Raw genomic sequence first — 20,068 nt, 5'->3', positions numbered from 1 at the left:
TTGATGTGGTTAGGTAAATGCATAAGAGGTGATTTCTCCTGCATATATGTTGCTAGAAGGAGGGGCATAAGCGTTGGAGGAATTGGTAGCCCCTGTTGATAGCCATAACTCTATTGAGTATATGGTGAAGGATGTCAAATAGCTCCAATGATACCTTTGGTGGCATGAGATTCCCCCGGTGCATTGGCACCACCAAGATGATGGAGTTTTGGTATAACAGTATAGACATAACCGTATTGAGCGTAAATAAATTCATATCTCAGATCACTCTAGAGAGCTTCTTCCCCTGTCTGAGGAAAGTGAGACGCAAAATCTTTAGCAATAGGTGCTAAAAGAGTCCTAAGAAACCAATCGAGGTTGACATATCTTCAAAGGGTGGAGCACAACACATGCTCCTCCTTCTACACCATTCCTGGACATGATCGAAAAGACGGGTGACAGGGGATCGATGGAATGTAGTCAAGAGCTAAATATTGGTGTCGTATCAGAGAGGTAATTGAAAGTATGAAAGGAATGAGAAGCATCACACTGGTCAACACACCACTTCATGGCATCTCCAGTGACCGTGTTTTGGAACGACTGAAGATGAATGGATCATCAGTGATGGAATTCGACGAACACCACATATGGAAGGAGCATAGGTGATTGGTGGGGTCCTCTCCAGAGTTACCCTCAATCTTGGGAATGTAAGAGGGAAGCTTAGTTTGGCTCGCAAACCAACATCATGGTGTATAGGGTCGTTAATCAACCGGCTATTATCTGAAAGGCTTAACCCATCCATGAAAGGTAGCATTGGAGCTACCGAACGGTTCCTGTAACGGTTCTGCTAGATGTGACTATCAGGGTAGAAAGAGAGACAACACCAAGTTGGTTTTTTGTATCTGCAGTGGATCTTGACATGCTCATGGTATGTAGTGAAGGAGGCTAGGAATCAGATGAGGAATCAGATGAATGAGAAGAATACCTAGTATGGGGACTTGGGCAATGATTAACTAGAACCCTGTGGGGAGGATTAATACGTCTAAGAGAAAACTGGAGATGAAGGCCTAAGAGTCTCCGCAACAAACGCCTTGGTGGAGGGATGCTTGTAACACACAAGTCACACAGAAATGGTGAAGGGAGATTAACAAGATGTTTTTGTATATGTTTGTGCAGATGAATTAAATTAAGTTAAGTCTTGGCTTGGCAGTGTAAACCAAGTGTCGTTCGCTTAAGGTGTGCTTGTGTGTGTAAGTGTGTTTATTAATTAAGCCTAGATTGTGTTTGAAAAAAGAATAATATTGTTGAAATAAAGTGAAATTAAAAATGGAAAATGAAAAAAAAAATTAACTCTCTAAACCCCACCCAAATTGGGTTTGCAAACACTCTGTTGGTTGGTAGAAAAATTAACTAAAAACAAACCAAAAAGTCCAAGAGATCTAAGTTTTGGTGTGACTAGGATCAAATGACACTATGCTGCTGAAAAGTGGTGCAATAACAACAAAAAACTAGGGAGGAAAATCATTGCAAAAAGATAGGGATATTGGTGTGAAAGCTAGGGCAAACAATGGGACACTAAGGCAAATGAACAAACAATGTTTAATATGAAAATTTGGATGAAAACAACCTATATTTGAAGATCTGAAACATGAAGGTACAAATCTAGAAAATATTTCTTAAAGCTCTGCAAAAACTCAGATTTATTACTCACCCAAACTCCTCCTATAAAGGTGGAAGCATACTAGAATCCCTAAGGGGCTAAATTCCACTTCGACGAGTGAAAAGTAGTATATCAAGGCTAAGAGGGCTAAGAAAGTGGCCCACAAACCCACCAAACACCTCTTGGAAAAACCCAGAGTGATATCAGAAAGAATCCCAGAAACCCTAAAATCGCACGTAGTGACATTTTTAGGGGGATATCACACTTTTTAGGGTAGAAAGTGCACTCTGGACCTCTAGATCACACTTTTGGGGAAGAAAAGTTTGATTTATACTCCTTATTTCTCAGGCATCAAGCCTCAAAAAAATGTGTCATCTCTATTGCGGCTAGTTCTAGTGACCTACGAAAATAACTAGAAAACTTGCAGAAGTTAGAAATTTGACTGATGTGGGGTTAGAATGCTAGGAAGCGAAATTAATAGAATGAAAAATAAAAACCATAAGATGAAAACTACAGGTCACCCAAGTTTCTGAATCAAAATTAAAAATCAGAAAATCCCCAGTGGATTCACCAATTTGTTGGAGTGTTTCCTTTTTGAAGGTGTATGAAAAGAAACCACTTTAAGCTGTGGATGAAAATTAACCCTAACAATAAAAATGGTTGTTAAAGAATGTATATTTGTAGCAAATGATAGAAACAAAACTTTTCAAAGCCCTGATCTATGCAACAAACATAGTTAATCAACAAATGGAATAGTAAAATAAGAACAAATAACTTCAATAATCCAATGGAATCCAGATATATAAAGAATATATTTTATTAAACAACAACTGTGAAGGGAAAAAATAATGTTACTAGTCCCCCTCTATAGGATGGGTTTTTGGCTATCCTCAATGTCTTCGGCTTTTGTAGAGTCCCTCTCCTCTATAATATGTAAAACCTAGGAAACAAAATGTTTGAGTTCAATGAGAACTCAAATGAAAAAGAAGATGATGTGTGACAGTAATAATAATAAGAGCTACAAGAGTGAGTGCAACAATGAAAATAATAAAAAGTGAAGAATAAATGTAAAACCCCTCTATTTATAACAAAATATTAGGTTATTTTTTAATATTGGGAAATAATAAAATATTACTAACCAAACTCTAGACTTAACCATTTGAAATATTTTATTATATTTGGTTGGAGGGAAAAAATATTTAAACTTTTATTTAGAAATAATAAATAAATAAATAAATGATCTATTTATCATCTCAAGAAATATGGTTAAGGAATAATAAACAAATAATGATTATTTAATAATTCCTACGGGACTTGGTCAAACTTGAAAATGAATAATAACAAATTAGTGATTAATTAATTATTCCTAGAAAAAAATATCATAATTAATTATTTATCGATTTATTCTCATAATTGGGCCAAATGTGACAAGGAATATTAATTAAACAATGATTTAATTAATTATTCTTAAAAGATAATTAAATAAATAATGATTTATTTAATTATTCTTCATGGGTTTAATTATAAATGACTTAAGAAATGTGGTTTATTAAGTAATTTCTTATAGTGAAAGCAATTTTACTATGGTGAAATTGGCCCTAAATTGTGTACTTTGACCCATCTACTAAATTATGGCTAAATGATTTTTTTTTTTGATAACACTTATCTATCTCAACACCTCTGGGCACCTTGGAGTAGAAGGGGTTGAGTTTAGAATTGTAGAGGAGCACAGGGAAGGAATGGAACCAGACTGTGAATAGAGAGAGGATGCATGAATAGAAAGAGTTGGGGGAGAAAGTTGCAAGAGACAAAGAAGGTGGATGATACCACTTGTCCCAAGAGAAAATACATGTGTCATTCTTCCTAAAACCTATGGGAGATCTAAACAAGCCCCCACATAAACAATTGTAGGTGACATGCAAGGCAGAGTATTCGTCCTCGCTATGAATGATTAGGACCGAGGGGGGTTGATATAATAGTCCACTTTTTCCTCCTACTAAATCACCATTTGGCCATTGATAAGACCACCATAAACTGACAGTCCACTAGACAGAGAAAGTATAAAGAAAAGTTGAAGTGACAAATGGAAAGAACTGGAAAAAATAAAGAAAAGGAAGTACAAGCAAGAGGCAAGGTTGTGCCCATAGAGGAAGAAAAAAAACTCAAAAACATACAAAAAAATCCATTAGAACAAAAACAAAACAAAAACCTTAGCAACTGCATAATGTCTCATAAAACTTCAAAACCCTTCTCCTCCACTTTCATTATTTCTTTTATTTATATATCGATATATATATATATATATATATATATATATATATATATATATATATATAACTTAATAATAAAAAATTATGATATAAGAATTAATATTTATTAAATATTTAAAATTTTTGATCCGCAACTTAAATGATTGAAGTCTATTAAAAATTTAACATTTAAAAACGTCAAAAGGATATGAACAAACATGAAAAAATATCGAAATATATAAATTTAAAAGACACATTATTAAACTATATTATTTTAATGATTTATACACTTCAAAACATATCATACTATATCAATTTACGCACATAAACTTGTGTGTTTAGAAATTTACAAATTCAAACCATATTAGCTCAAATATTCAAACTATACCAATTTAAATATTACCTATTTATCAAAGTTCAAATGTACGTATATAAAAGTTCGAGTTTGATTCAGACTTATAAACATTATCATATTACATACGTGAGGGTTTGGAGGAGAATATTACATTAGAATGGGGGAACTTCATCACGATCCAGATCCTGGACTATGAAGGGGCTCCGTTCCGCTGTCGTCGATGCCACAGGGTAGGAAATATCTTCAAAGATTGCCCTCTTATGAAAAAATAAGAGGACACCCCAAAATCATCACCTGCACCATCTAGGATTGACTCACCGGTCGTTTTTCTCTATCTTACTCTGGGTCCTACTCCTTCGGCAAGCACTCCCCTATATAACGTGGTGGATGTTCTGCACAGATCGATCTCGCCACTACTCACCACGTCGCGAGCAGCTGCTAAAGCCAGAAAAGCTTCAGGTATGCCTCTGACCTCTTCTACCTCATCTATTGCTTATTGTTCATCTGTTGTTGCATCTTCCATATACACATCTATGGGACATTGCACTATGTCGTCTCCACCCTTAATTGTCACTACTGTCGCCTCTCTGCATTCGCTCACTACATCCTGCAGCTCTCCATCATCCTCCAGGGCTTTACCATCTCATCACTATTATCTTTGTTCCCGAACCCTAGCTAGCACTACCCCGTTCGTCATGTTGGGCTGGGTCTTACTCTACCTACTTCAGTTCCTTTGACACCCCGGGGGAGGAAATCTAATCTCTCCAAAGCCATCAAGCGTGCTGGGGCTGAAGTAGCCTCTGGTCATCGATCCACTCTCGATGGGGTTCTTAGAGCTTTGAACACCCCGAGTGGAGTTCCCCCATGAACTGTCCATCTTTTAACTCTGGAGGCATGGGTAGTGCCTCTAAGAAACTAGCCCTGCAGAGACTCTTTGAGGCTAATCCTATCGATATCATCTTGCTTCAAGAAACCCTTGGTATGACTAATCACATTACTAGCTCTCTGCAATCTCTTTCCTTGGGTTGGACCTTTTGGGCAATGGATGCTGTGGGGATATCTGGAGGACATGCCATTGGTTACAACCCTTGCACCATCAGGGTTTTAGCATCATGGGGAGGCCACGGATTCATGGGCATAGATTTATTCTCGGCTGAGCTTGGAACCCACCTTTGGGTTGTGAATATTTATGGACCCTATCAATAGAGGGAGAATTTCTAGCAGCATATGCTAAACCTTGATATTTTCTTCTGATCACATCATCATAAGAGGAGATCTAAATTTTGCCTTAGGTTTTTGTGAATCTTGGGGGTCTATGGCACAAGTGGATTCAATCTTGGGGTTTATCACAAACCTCCTGGAGTAGTACAATTTTGTGGACGTCCCCATAAATAAACCCCTTCCTACTTAGAGGAATAGAAGGGTGGGTGAAGCTGCACTCGCGTGAAGACTAGACAAACTTCTAATGAAAATCCCCCTCTTAGAGCATCTGCATCACTACAAACAATGGGTTGGTTCAAGGGGCATTTCAGATCATTCCCCAATCTATCTGGAGGTTTTGGGCCCTCATCCTAAACCAAAAGCCCCCTTTAAATTCAACCATGTTTGGTTACAGGACCCTACCTACATTAGCTTGGTTGCGGACTTTTGCGCTGCCAACCCGATTAATAGATCTGATTCCTTGGCTAAAGGGTTTGTAATAATCTGTCCAAGCTCAAGCATCTTTCTATTAATTAGGCCAGACAGAAGTATCTGAGGGAGAACTCGCTACTAGCCCACATTGAATTTGAGATAAGCTCTTTGCTTGATGAGTGAAGCTTGGGGTTTATTTTAGCTGAAGACAAGTCGCACTTGATTGAGCTAGAGAACCAGAAGGCTCAAATTCTGAAGGAAAGAGAGGAATCCCTGAGATTAAGGAGTAGGGCCATATCGTTGAAAGCTGGGGATGACAACACTAGATTCTTTCAAAATTATGCTAAAGGAAGAAAGGTATCAAACACCATCTGGAATGTTCCACTACCTGAGGGAGGAGTCGCTGACTCTTTCAATAAACTCTCCCATATTGGCTCTACACATTTCAAGAATCCATATAAAAGCCCTCTTGGTTCAAATCTTGCTGACATCATAAATGTGGCTGGACATTTCCCCAGATTTGTTAATGAGGACGAGGCAAAGGAGCTATATGCACTGGTGACTACTGGTTAACTTGAAAGAACATTAAAATGGTTCAAGAAGGACAAGAGCCTGGGCCCGGATGGTTGGACCATAGAATTCTATTTTGCATTTTACAATCTTCCAGGACAAGATCTCTTGAATGCTATGGAAGAATGCAGATTATCCTGATCATTGTACAATGCCATCAATTCAACTTTCATTTCTCTCATTCCAAAATCTGATACTCCTTCATCTTTCGATGATTATAGGCCTATATCTTTGTGCAACTGTTTGTACAAAATTATTTCCAAGATCATTGCCAACAGACTCTGGCCTATTCTCTCCCGTCATATTGCCCCTCAGTAATTTTCCTTTCTTGAACATCGACAAATTCATGAAGCCATTGGATCGACGCAAGAAGAAATTCATTCTATCTAGACCGTACATCATAAGGGCATTATTCTCAAGATAGATCTGGAAAAAGACTTTGATCGTGTCAACTGGCCTTACATTAAGATGCTCCTTATCCATTTTGGCTTCCCTCAGCACTTCATCACTTGGATTATGAACTGAATTACATACCCTACCTTTAGTGCCCTCATTAATTGCTCTGCTTCTCATTTCTTCCATTCAGAAAGGGGTCTTAGACAAGGCTGTCCACACTCTCCCCTCTTTTTTTTGATTGTCATGGATGGACTTAGTCGCTTGATTGCATCGGCTAAGAGGGATGGAGATCTCTGTGGTCTCAAGATATCAAATGATTGCTTTCTCACAAACCTCTTATTTGTGGATGACGTTCTCATCTTCCTTGATGGTAGTATTCAGGACACTCGTACCTTCTCCAAAATCCTCATTCTTTTCTCGACTGCTACTGGGATGCTAGCCAACCAATCAAAATCTACTGCCACCATTGCTCAAACCTCCATTCAAGAGTCCCACCTTTCTCATCATCTTTTTCCTTGTTGTATCCATCCACTGGATAGAGGTCTCAAATACCTGGGATTTTGGATAAAGCCTATTAGTCAGAGGATTGCAGATTTGGTTTGGCTAGTTACAAAAATGGAAAAAATGCTCTCCATTTAGAGTCATAAATATTTATCTAGGGCAAGCAGGCTCATCCTTATCAAATCTGTTATGGAGGCTACACCAGTATACAACAACTCTGCAATAGATATCTCTGGAATGGGAATCAGGACAAATTTTTTTTTGCATGGGTAAGCTGGAAGAAGATTGCATTGCCTAAGAAATGGGGCAGTTGGTGTCTAAAAGATCTCCTTTATTTGCACAAGCCCTTGCTGCAAAAATGGGCTGGGCCCTACTGACAAGATAGAACCTTTGGACTACCATTTATTATCATAAGTATATCTGGCCTCAGCACATGATGGACTAGGTCTGATTGCCAAGTTGGCCAAAGTCAGGCATCTCAACAGTTTGGAAGGCACTCCTACACTCTCTCCCTCATATCAGGGACAATCTTGTTTGGCGAATCAATGATGGTTCAAAGGCCCTCATAGGCTTGGATCCATGGACTTGAGGAGGAGGAATATATCAGTTGTCTAGAGATCTCATACAACATCTACACTCCCATGAGATCAAGGAGATTGCAAATATTGCAGATCATCAAAGCACCTATATTTTTTCCCAAGCATGGAAAACTGCAAGGCAGCTTTAATCACCTCCATGCTGGCACCAGGAACGGCATGAATATATTTCTACACTATCTAAATCGCATATCAAGATTAAAGAGGGCACTGGTGAACTTATCTGGTGTTATGCGAAGAATGGTATCTACTCTCCAGAGTCAGGGTATCTATCCTTGATCTCCCACAAAAAACCGGATCATATTACATCTTGGTGGAAGTAAATTTGGAAACTTATAGCGCCTCCTCGGACCAGGTTGTTTTTCTGGTGTATTCTTAGAGATAAAGTGCCTACGGGAGAGCACCTCATACATAGATCTTTTCATGGACCAATTTGGTGCACCTTATGAAAAATCTCATCTAAATCGACTTCACATCTTTTTTTGAATTGCTTTGCCCTTATTACTCTCAGGCATAACTTATCTTCTTCTTTTCTGGGTAATGCGCTGGTGATGATCTCGACAGTGCATGTGATGATTGGTTTAATCGGCATAAGGGATCCAAACTTCAAAGCCTCCCTTTGATTATCAGTGGGTATGTCTGGCTAGCCCGTAACCGCTCTATCTTCGACAACAGGCCTATGTGTTGGCCTCACATTGTGGCATGTATTGTATCAACATATAATGATATGCTCGAACCAGAGCAACCTAGAGCTCGTAGACCTTATGCACCTCCTCTCATTGATAAAAGCACACCTTGGGAATATTTCAATGGTGCAGCAAATCCACAGGGATGTGGTGGCGGTTTTATCCTATACTTAAGTGAACAACATTACTATAAAGTGATGGGTTTAGGAGCTAGAATTAATAACTTCGCTGAACTCATTACCCTTCGACACCTTTTGCATTTCTCTTTGGGACATCATTGCATGAACATAAACATTTTTGGAGACTCAAAGATCATCATAAATTGGTTCAATAATATTACTGCTTGTCACATACACACACTCAGTAATATATTGGATGACGTTAATATTTTCAACACTCAATTTAATAACATCACTTGCAATCATATCTACAGGGAACATAACAACAGTGTTGACGGGCTATCCAAGGAGGCCATGGCACTTCCCAGAGGAGAGTGGATGATCTAGGAACAACGGGGGAGAAATAAATATCAATACTACCATCGCCCATATATAGATCAGCACTATCACAAGGCAGAGAGCCCTTGATCACTGGTTATTATGTCTATTATTGAGAAATCTAAATTTTGACTTTGTATATTTTTATTTCACAAGACATATATGTGAATTTTAAATGCCTTGCGTGGCATATGTATAGGCTTATAATAGGCTCCTCTTACAGTTTTTGGAAGATCACCCTGCGTGGTGAATCTGAAAGGTACTTAGCTTTTTGGTGAATTTTTGAATCAAGTCCTCAGAGGCTAGAATGATACAGCATATGCAAATGCATCTACAATATGTAATTTTTCTAAGTTTTAATGAAAAATTACAATTTTTCCAGTGGAAAATATATATTTATATATTTAGTATAAAAAAATAATGCTAAAATATTTAATTCTGATTAATATATAAAATAAAAAATATATTTTCAAAAATATATATAATTCTATTTAAAAAAAATATTTCAATACCATACTTAAATAAATTGTTTAAATATTTTTTATAAATAAATAAATATTTTAATATTTACCATAACAAAATAATTAAAAAATAAATTATAAATAAAAAAATTACTTTATAAGAATAAAAAATAAAATTTATAATACATTATTTTATGTAATATAAAATTTATAATATATGATAAGATTTTCATAGGAAGAGCCGTCACTCATAGAAGAGGAACTGTCACGCCCCTACACCTGCGGTAGTCTTCCAACCACTTGTAGCAAGGTGCGGCACCACCGAACGCTTTCTTTTCACCAATACTAACATTCGTGGACTACGCCTACTTTCACATTAACATTACTTAGCTTGTGTTTCGCAACCAAGTAAACATAATTATCCTTTATACTTAATGAAGCCCATACTCATTCATTATCATCATGCAATTATACCAAGAACAACAACAATTACAACAAGTATAAAGGAGAGGGGAAACTCCCCGTAATGTGAGTCTCCCCGACAATTTATTAACAATATCAGATTATAATACAAGTGTGTCTTGGCCAAACCAAGTCTCACACTTAACCAAATATTACAAAGAGAGGCAAACCTGCCTTTACAACATCTTGTGCATCTCTTGCACAAAGGACGGTGCTCACCCGAGCCACCAAGAATCCTTGCAAAGTCTTACACCAAGAACCGCACCTTAGAATTCACCCGGGCACACTTGCCCAACCTTCGACTTCCGGTTCCAAGACTCCACCCAAGCGTGCAATCCTCTTGGAGCAATGCGCATGAGATATGCGCAGCTCCCTCTTGACTTGCGCACTTATCTTCTTGTTCCTTGCGAAGAGAGTGAATGATTCGATGAGTTATGAGCTCTCATGCTCATACATTTATATCCTTCCTTGTGTGGGTTATGTGGGGGTGTGCAACCCCTTGGCCGACCTCCAAAACACCCACAACGCACTTGTAACATGCTCCTTTACCATCGGCCATGCCTGAATGCACGCCTTCTCCAAGTCGCAATATAAATTTGCCAACACTTAGCCGCATTTTAAAGTGTCGCACATCATTTCTATTTTCGTTGCATTTGAACTCATGCAAACGTCGCATTTTCTCCATAGCCCCATCGCACGCCCGTTCAGCACGTGCCCATCGTGCGCCTGCGCGCCCACCCGCGCCCTCATGCACAGCGACTTCACTCGACGCCCGTCGCACCAATAACTTGAAGGCCTTACATCCTCCACCACCTGAAATCATTGTCGTCCTCAACAACATACCATCTCGGTAGCCACCCACCAAGATCATCATCATCCATGATGTTGACTCCTCCACACAAAGCAAACATCCTTGCAACATATGTAGAGCCTCATCTCCATCATGCTTCGACTTAGTGACCAACTGCCACCAAGTTCACCATACCAAGGTATGCACCTCAACGGTATGCTCTCCATCAGATGTCATCTCGATCCATGATTACTGACTTCCTGTCTTCATCATGTGTCCTCATGTGAACTGCTGCCATGATACTCCAACATAATGCCAACACATCTCTGTACACTTCCGGACCTCATGTCTGAACTAATCGGGTGATCAGTCCAACTATCACGCTCAAACCATGAGAGTGAACATCCTCATTCCATCATCAGTTGTTCCTCAAACATCTGCCACATCCTCGACTCATCAAGAATCTATTTCCATAATCCATGCTCAGGTCCATGGAACTCCATCCATCTCATCTGCAACATGCTGTCCATGATGTTTGGTGTCAATGTGCTACATGAAATCAGCCACATCTATCCCAGCATCATCTTCCATGAGTGTGTCCTCCATATGAAGAGATCACCTCCTCAAACCGACTCTCGATGTGCCACATCTAAGTCCATGAAGCAATCCTTCATCATATCTACAATGTGCCATCCCTCAAGTCTGCCATAGAAACAAGTATGCACTTGTCTCATCTCCCCATGTGCTGTCCATGATCCTCGATCAATCAGCTCTGATGTGCCAAAAGTAGTTGAGTCTCGGCTCAACCCATGCCCAAGTGTAGCCACCAAGGCATCATTATCATCATTGTAACTCCATCACTCCAAAGTGTCTCATATCGATCCTCCACATCAAGTCACTCTTCCAAGCCATGGCCATACATGTACTTTGGAAGTATGCATCCCATACTGCATCAAAGTCTTTTGACCTCAGCTCCTCAATGCATCAAACCCTCTAAGTCCACCATGTATGAAGTCCCTAAAGTCACAACAATCTCATGTCATCATGAGCTCCATAAGTCATCTCCAACCAACATATGCCTCAGCTCTCCATGTAGTAGGAATGCTCCATAGTCTGCTCACAACTCCATCCAAGTCCATGGCCTCGTTGTACAAGAGTGCACAACCTCTCCATCAACTCATAAGTAGCAAGTCTACATGTCACACTAGCAAATCCATCTGCACAACATCCCTGCCTTGGCACTCTTCCTTGGATGTCCATGACACCTCTACAAGTGCTCCCACACAATGTCCCTGCATAAGACTGCCATGCTCCATGCCTCCAACCTGATGTCCATGACTATGTTGCCCATGTAGTCCAACCAAGTAGACTCATCACAACAATCGGTCATCCTCATCTAAGTCTACAATCTTCGGTTTAGTGAACTCGGTCACCCAACCATATCATCATGTCATGAGTCCCTCCATCACAGCTCCTCCACCAAAGTGTCCACCAAGACTATCTCTTGGTCTCGTCCATTAGAAGTCCACCCAAGCATCATCAACCCCAAGAGTGTGCCCTCTAATCTGTCCTTGAGTCATGCTGGGCACTTAGCCAATCTTCCATATGGCTAAAGCATGACCCATTCATCTGCAACGATCATCAAGTTCCACCCTTGTCAAGGGCCTTTGCACCTTCTACCATAAGGTCACAAACAACCCCAACAAGTCCTGCAACAATCAACAATCCTTGCTTCTCCATACAAGGTCTCATCCTAGTCATCCATGGCAAGATCCTCCATAGCATAGGCAAACTGGCTTTGCCTCTCCCTGCATATGGTCCATCCACCAAATGCTCAAATGAAACACAAGTATCAATACTTGCTTCATCATCATCATGAGGTTCCTCCACATGAGTATCCTCATCTATCCATGTCCACAAACTGCACGATCCTGGTCCAACTTGATCATCCTCAAGTTCATCCTCCATCATGGTCATGTCTGCAACATCTTCAACTGTCACGGCTTCCTCTTCCTTGTTAGCACAATCTGCAATTTCATCTTGATCCATTGTCCAACCAAGTTGAAGAAGCTCTTCTTCAATATTCCTTTCCAAGACTTCAAGTTCCTTTCGGATCCGAGGCTTCTCTTCCTTCAACCTCTTCAACCTGTATAAGGTAAGCAAGAGCTTCCCTTCACCTTCTCCCAAACTTGCCATGCCTTGTCGTTTAGCTTGGCCCAAGCACTAAGCTTCACCCCTGCTAAACTGTTCACCAGCTTCACCAAGTTCCCTGCAACCATGAACCGGCCCTTGCCTCACTTGTATGTGAAACTAGCTTCCTTCACCTGCAAGTACCTGCTTCCACTGTCACTTCGTCACGAGCAACCCTGCTCACCAGCTCCAACTGAGCTCTGATACCAACTGTCACGCCCTTACACCTGCGGTAGTCTTCCAACGACTTGTAGCAAGGTGCGGCACCACCGAACACTTTCTTTTCACCAATACTAACATTCGTGGACTACGCCTACTTTTACATTAACATTACTTAGCTTGTGTTTCGCAACCAAGTAAACATAATTATCCTTTATACTTAATGAAGCCCATACTCATTCATTATCATCATGCAATTATACCAAGAACAACAACAATTGCAACAGGTATAAAGGGGAGGGGCAACTCCTCGTAATGTGAGTCTGCCCGACAATTTATTAAGAATATCAGATTACAATACAAGTGTGTCTTGGCCAAACCAAGTCTCACACTTAACCAAATATTACAAAGAAAGGCAAACCTGCCTTTACAACATCTTGTGCATCTCTTGCACAAAGGACGGTGCTCACCCAAGCCACCAAGAATCCTTGCCAAGTCTTACACCAAGAACCGCACCTTAGAATTCACCCCGGGCACACTTGCCCAACCTTCGACTTCCGGTTCCAAGACTCCACCCAAGCGTGCAATCGTCTTGGAGCAATGGGCATGAGATATGCGCAGCTCCCTCTTGACTTGCGCACTTATCTTCTTGTTCCTTGCGAAGAGAGTGAATGATTCGATGAGTTATGAGCTCTCATGCTCATACATTTATATCCTTCCTTGTGTGGGTTATGTTGGGGTGTGCAGCCCCTTGGCCGACCTCCAAAGCACCCACAACACACTTGTAATTCATGCTCCTTTACCGTCGGCCATGCCTGAATGCATGCCTTCTCCAAGTCGCAATATAAATCTGCCAACACTTAGCCGCATTTTAAAGTGTCGCACATCGTTTCTGTTTTCGTCGCATTCGAACTCATGCAAACGTCACATTTTCTCCGCAGCCCCATCGCATGCCCATTCAGCATGCGCCCGCGCACCCGCCTGCGCCCTCATGCACGGTGACTTCGCCTGGCGCCCGCCGCACCAATAACTCGAAGACCTTACAGGAACACTCGGCAAGAAATTATTAATTGCATGGTCTAGCTCCTTGGATAGCGTAAACACGAAAGTCACTCTAGTGATCAAGTGAATAAATGGCACGGACCCATCTTTGTCAAATATTGATGGGGATCCATAGCGGCATGATCAAGATATAACCCCAACTATATGAGAAAATTTAGTGCTTTGGCCGAGGCCATATGCTATTTTTCATTGTGGTTATGTTTACCAATTTATGTATTGCTTTTTATATAGTTTTTCTTTATGTTTTATCTTATTTGATGATCATTTTGGCTCACGCTAATATTTTATATTTCAATATGGTTATGTTTATCAGTTTCTGTAGTGTTATTTTTTTTAATTATTATTATTCTATAATATTAGTAAATTAGAGAAATAGAAACCAAAAAAGAGTTTATGCTATTTGTTTGGTTTTTCTGGTAGAGGCCAATAAAACAATCAATATTACCAATACATGTGTTTTTGCAATAACATGATATTTCTAATCTTACTATATATATGGTTAAACAAAAAAAATTATCTATATATTATATAAAATCATTGAAAAAGATAAATTCATTTCAAGTAATATCAGTATTCTAATTTTAGTTTTTTAAAGTATATTTTTCTTAATTTTATATAAAATCTCATAAAAATTATACAATTCAAATATCTAAAGACATTTCATTTACACATTAAAAAATGCAATTTAAATAATAATTTTTTATTTATTTATTTAATAACTTATAAAAAACAAATGAGATCAAATTTGTCAAATAAAAATGCATATATACCAATTTTAACTTTAATGAAATCATAACAGATAAAACAATTCAAAAAAACCATTAGAAATTTACGTTTTCTAATTTAAGTTTCATTCTTCTATTCCATTCCAAGTACTAGGAAGAAATTTCATGCAATCTGAAATTTGGACAATCGAGCTATTATTTTTAAATAGAGAAAAAACCTAAATTATCACATCGAAGCAAACATTTTTTTATTACCAAGAAACCCAAATTCGGAAATATGTAACGCCTGTAGGCATTAAAAATCCTATGAACATATGCCATCGAAAACATGAACCCAATCAAAGCAAGGTCTGCAAGCAGCGGCAGTCCCTGCCGAGTCTGGAATCTTTAATCAATCCTTGAGAGACTTAATGAATCAGCTGTTGAACCAAGCATAACATGTGACTCAACACGATTTTGAGGTGGTCTTCCATTTTGGAGTCCATTAGTTGGCCAGACTTACGATATGTGAACCAGGGATTTATGTTTCTATTTAGTGGCATCTCATCTGCTCCCTAATCGGAAGTCATCAGGTTCTCTTTTTTTGCAGGTTCTCTTTTTGTGAACAGAATTGGGTTTGTGTGTGCATAAACTAAGGTCAGAGCACTATATCTCTTTGCATTGGATTTTCCTATATTTTTAAATTCTCGGTGATGATTAACCTTTTCCGGGTTCTCTTTTTGTGAACGGAAGCCGTGAAAGGAGGCTTGACGTTGAAATATTCCTGTGGTTGGAGTCCTTAAATTTGTGAACACTGGAGGATGATATGGATGTACATTATCAATGTCTCAATTGATTAATACAATTTGATTTAAAGTTTGGTAACAAATGAATTAATATTTTCTAGAGAGCATAGATCAAGGTACTGCATACATGAATCGATAGTCTTTACTAGAGTCAAATTGAATAAATGATTAATAGACGAACCTCTATGGTAATGGATTTCTTTTAGCTTAAGTCATTTGATTCATGGACCGACGTTAAAAAATCATAAACACTTTATTGCAATGATATTACCTTTCTAACCCTAGCCATGTATATCCCTCTCGATTATTTAGTTCAGTTTTTGGATGATCCAAATCCAGTTGCAGGTGCTCTTGGTGGTTATGTCCTGATAAGCATGTGAATAAATTGTTGAACCTAGGACCTTTGCTCTTAATGGAATGATGGCAAGTGAATGAAATACTAAATGAAATACTATGTGATGATGACGATTATAAAATATCAGCTGCTAATCTCTGTGCTTCATCTTAGGCATATTTTGATACTGATGAAATACTATGCTTAAATTCCAGATTAAACTCTAATACCCAATACCCTAAAGGAAGCCAACTTGAAAAAATAAAGTGGACGTCTAGACATCCATTAGAGTTGAGAAAATACTACTCTTAAATTCCAGATGAAACTTTAATACTCAATACCCAAAAGGAATCCAACTTGAAAAAAGAAAGTGGACCCTTCTTATCAGCCCAAAACAGGGTATCACCTCACCTAAAATACCAACACAACAAGGAAGGTGAGAACCTCCGTAATGGAGAAATCCATAGTGCAGAGTCCTCACAACTCAGGTATATTAGCGTTTGTTACCCTAACAAATTCAATTCTCCACAGGTGATATCATTGGTTGGTTATTGCATGCAGAAGGAATTGGACATAACAAATTCAATTCTCAGCCTCAACCAGTGATACAAGTTATTGGCCCAAACAACTTGTTAACTATATGGGATGTACCTAAGAGCTTATTAAGTGTATGTGAAGTACCTGAAAGCTTGTTGACTGACCCAAACAACCTGTTGAGTGTATGGGCCATTCTTGAGAGCTAGTAGCTTATGTTCTTCAGTGTGAGTGACCATTCGTCACCGTGAGAAAAATCCTTTACCGTTCGTCACCCTACGAAAGAGCCTTCCCCTGCATCTGCCTCGTTTGTGGAAGAGCCTTCCCCTCCCTCTATGTCATTTACCTCATTTACGATCAACGAGAATTATCTGACCCTAAGAAAGAACCTTCCCCTGCCTCTGCCTCATTTACCGTGTGTTTACCAGTAGGTCTCACACCACGTCTCTTAGTCTGAGCATCTCAGTGATAGAGGAAGGATGTCACTTGGATACATGTGGGCAAATGTGGAGGACTGTGGACAACTGTCAGACATCTGGTATCACATCAACAACAATATAAGAGAAACAAATTTTGAACTCCACCTACTGAACCTTGGATATAATAAAAAGTTTCTATATAATATCTTGAATAATGAAACTTTGGATATCTTACATGAACCCTTGCACATTTTACCTTTAAAAAATGGAACTTTGTATATATTACCGAAACCTTGTACATTTTATTTGGAACTTTGGCTATTCTATTTTGGCTAGAGAATAAATAGATTGAAAACTGTGAAATTAGCAATAAGAGGTCCAATACAAAAGCTTAGTTAACTTGTGATGAAACGAAATAGCCAACAAAAAGGTTTGGTTAAAATTTGGTAAGAGATTTGTTCAAGGCAAACTAATATGAATTTAATGATCGATTGATCGCTATAGTCCCATGTTGGAGGCACAGACTAATAATGTAATTGGATGAATTAACATATTCATTTACTACAGTGTCACCAGCTTGACGAAATTTGTTCTACCTAGTGTAGCCAAGGAACAGGCAAAGTGACCATAGATTTTTTCCGAACTTAGTGCATATTGTTTATTCACCCTCTCGCTCATTTTGCTTCCTGCTCCCTTAAACACTCTACACTGTTACAATTTTTGTCTTATGTTATGAATTTGAAAAATAACTTAAACAGAACAAGAAGAAAGTTTATTTAAAAAACATGTAAGGACCAAGAAATTTACCATTAGGAGTTTTGAACTAAAATTTTTTAGATAAACAAAGTTTCCATAAATTTGTTAAAATAAGATAATTACTCTTGCATAAATATAATTGAAATGACAATTTTGAGATAAACAAAATTTCCACAAATTTATTAAAATAAGTTAACTACTCTTGCATGAGGAGTTGGTTAAATTTAGAGAATCAGTGAATTGAATGTTGAATCAAGTCAAGATAATTCATGGCTAAAGATAGAAAGCCAATAAATTCAGCATTGAGCTGAACTGATAGTGTGTGGATGCATGTCAAGTTGTGTGGTTGCATGTCCAGATATTTTAGGCGAGTCACTAGTTGGAAAAGGTTAAATAACCTTTAGGTTCATTGTAAGTATCAAATTTTGTTTTCGATGAGGCAGATATATTGACTGATATTTATTAAGTCATTAACAAAAGATGTGTTTGAGTTTCATAGAAGAAGCTTGGGTGTTGTAAGTCTAGCTTGGAAAAGGTTAAATACCCTTCAGGTTCATTGTAAGTATCAAATGTTATTTTCAATGGAGTAGATATATTGACTGATATATTTATTAAGTCATTAACGAAAGATGTGTTTGAGTTTCATAGAAGAAGCTTGGGTGTTGTAAGCCTACTTGAGACATAGACTAGTAAGAATGTGATAAAAATGGCAATGTTTGTATTAAAATAAAATCCACTGGTCAGATCTATGAAAGAGAGTCTGAACCAGGAGAGTCTGGCTCCGCATAATGCTCTACATTGTTCATCAACATTACACATTGAATAGAATACATGGTTTTTGGGAAGTTAGAACAGCATCCTAAGAAATAGAAACTAATTCCTATCGTGAGGTTATGTGAACCAACTCTACCTATGCTAAGATATAATCCATTATCTTCAACACTCCCCCTTAATGGAAAATGGGTTCACATATATGCCTAACATCTCCCTAAACATTTGAAATTTTACTTTTCCAAGGGGCTTAGAAAAAATGTCTGCAACATTATCACATGTATTACAATATTCTAGATGAATTTCTTTAGATTGCACTTTATCCCAACAAAATGGAATTGAGTATCAATATGTTTAGTGTTTTTGTGAAACACCAGGTTGTTGGCTAGATTGATTGAACATTGATTGTCACATCTGGTTGATGTTTCGACTATCTGTTCTTCCCTAATATCTTGGAGAAGTCTCTGCAACCAAACCGCCTCGCACGTTGTTGCACACATGGCTTGATACTCTGCTTCTGCTGAAGGCAAGGAGATCGTGTTCTGCTTCTTGCTACTCCATGTGATCACCCCGAATCCAAGGCTGAATGCATAACCTATTATAGATCTACGATTATCCACATTTCCTGCCCAATCTGAATTTGAAAATCCTGCCAATCTAGCATTAGAAGAGTCAGCGTAAATAATTCCATAATCTATAGTACATTGTAGATACCTCAAAACATTCTTTGCTACATTCCAATGGCTTTCAAGTGGCTTAGACATAAATTGGCTTAACACACAATCTGCATAAGCCAAATCAGGTCTAGTGGTGGTTAGGTAGATCAAACTCCCAACCAGTTGTTTGTAAAGTGTTGCATCTGTCGCTTTTGAGCCATCCTCACACTGCAATTTGATGGTTTGTTGCAATGGTACCAATGCAGACTTGCACTGATCCATTCTAAACTTCTCTAACAGCCCTTTGACATACATTTCTTGAGAAAGAAATGTTTGACCTGAATCTCTCTAGATCTCGAGACCTAAACAGTATCTGAGTTCACCTAGATGCTTCATCTCAAACATCTATGACATCTACTGCTTGATTTCGTCAATTAGATATATAACATCACCTGTAATTATCAAATCATCTACATATAATGAAATCAACACTACACGCCCTTGTTCATCTTTCATGGTGTGAAGATTAGGGTCATTCTTACTTCTATTGTAGTCAGCTTGTAGAAAAAATGAATCAATTTTCTCATACCAAGACCTAGGAGCTTGTTTTAGTCCATAGAGTGCTTTCTTCAATTTGTAGACTAAATATTCTTTTCCTTTCTGAACAAACCCTTCCGGTTGCTCTAAATAAACCTCCTTTCAGTTCTCCATTCAAAAATGCAGACTTTACATCTAGTTGGTGCATCATCCAATGTTTCTTAGTAGCTAAAGAAATTAACATTTTGATGATGTTCAATTTAGCTACAAGGGCGAAGGTTTCTTCATAATCTATCCCCTCTTTTT

Source organism: Pinus tabuliformis, chromosome X (assembly GCF_031772625.1).
Source record: "Pinus tabuliformis cultivar Carrire ecotype Pingquan chromosome X, CPIR1, whole genome shotgun sequence".
Classification (NCBI taxonomy): Eukaryota; Viridiplantae; Streptophyta; class Pinopsida; order Pinales; family Pinaceae; genus Pinus; species Pinus tabuliformis.
Note: the sequence above shows the minus strand (reverse complement) of the source record.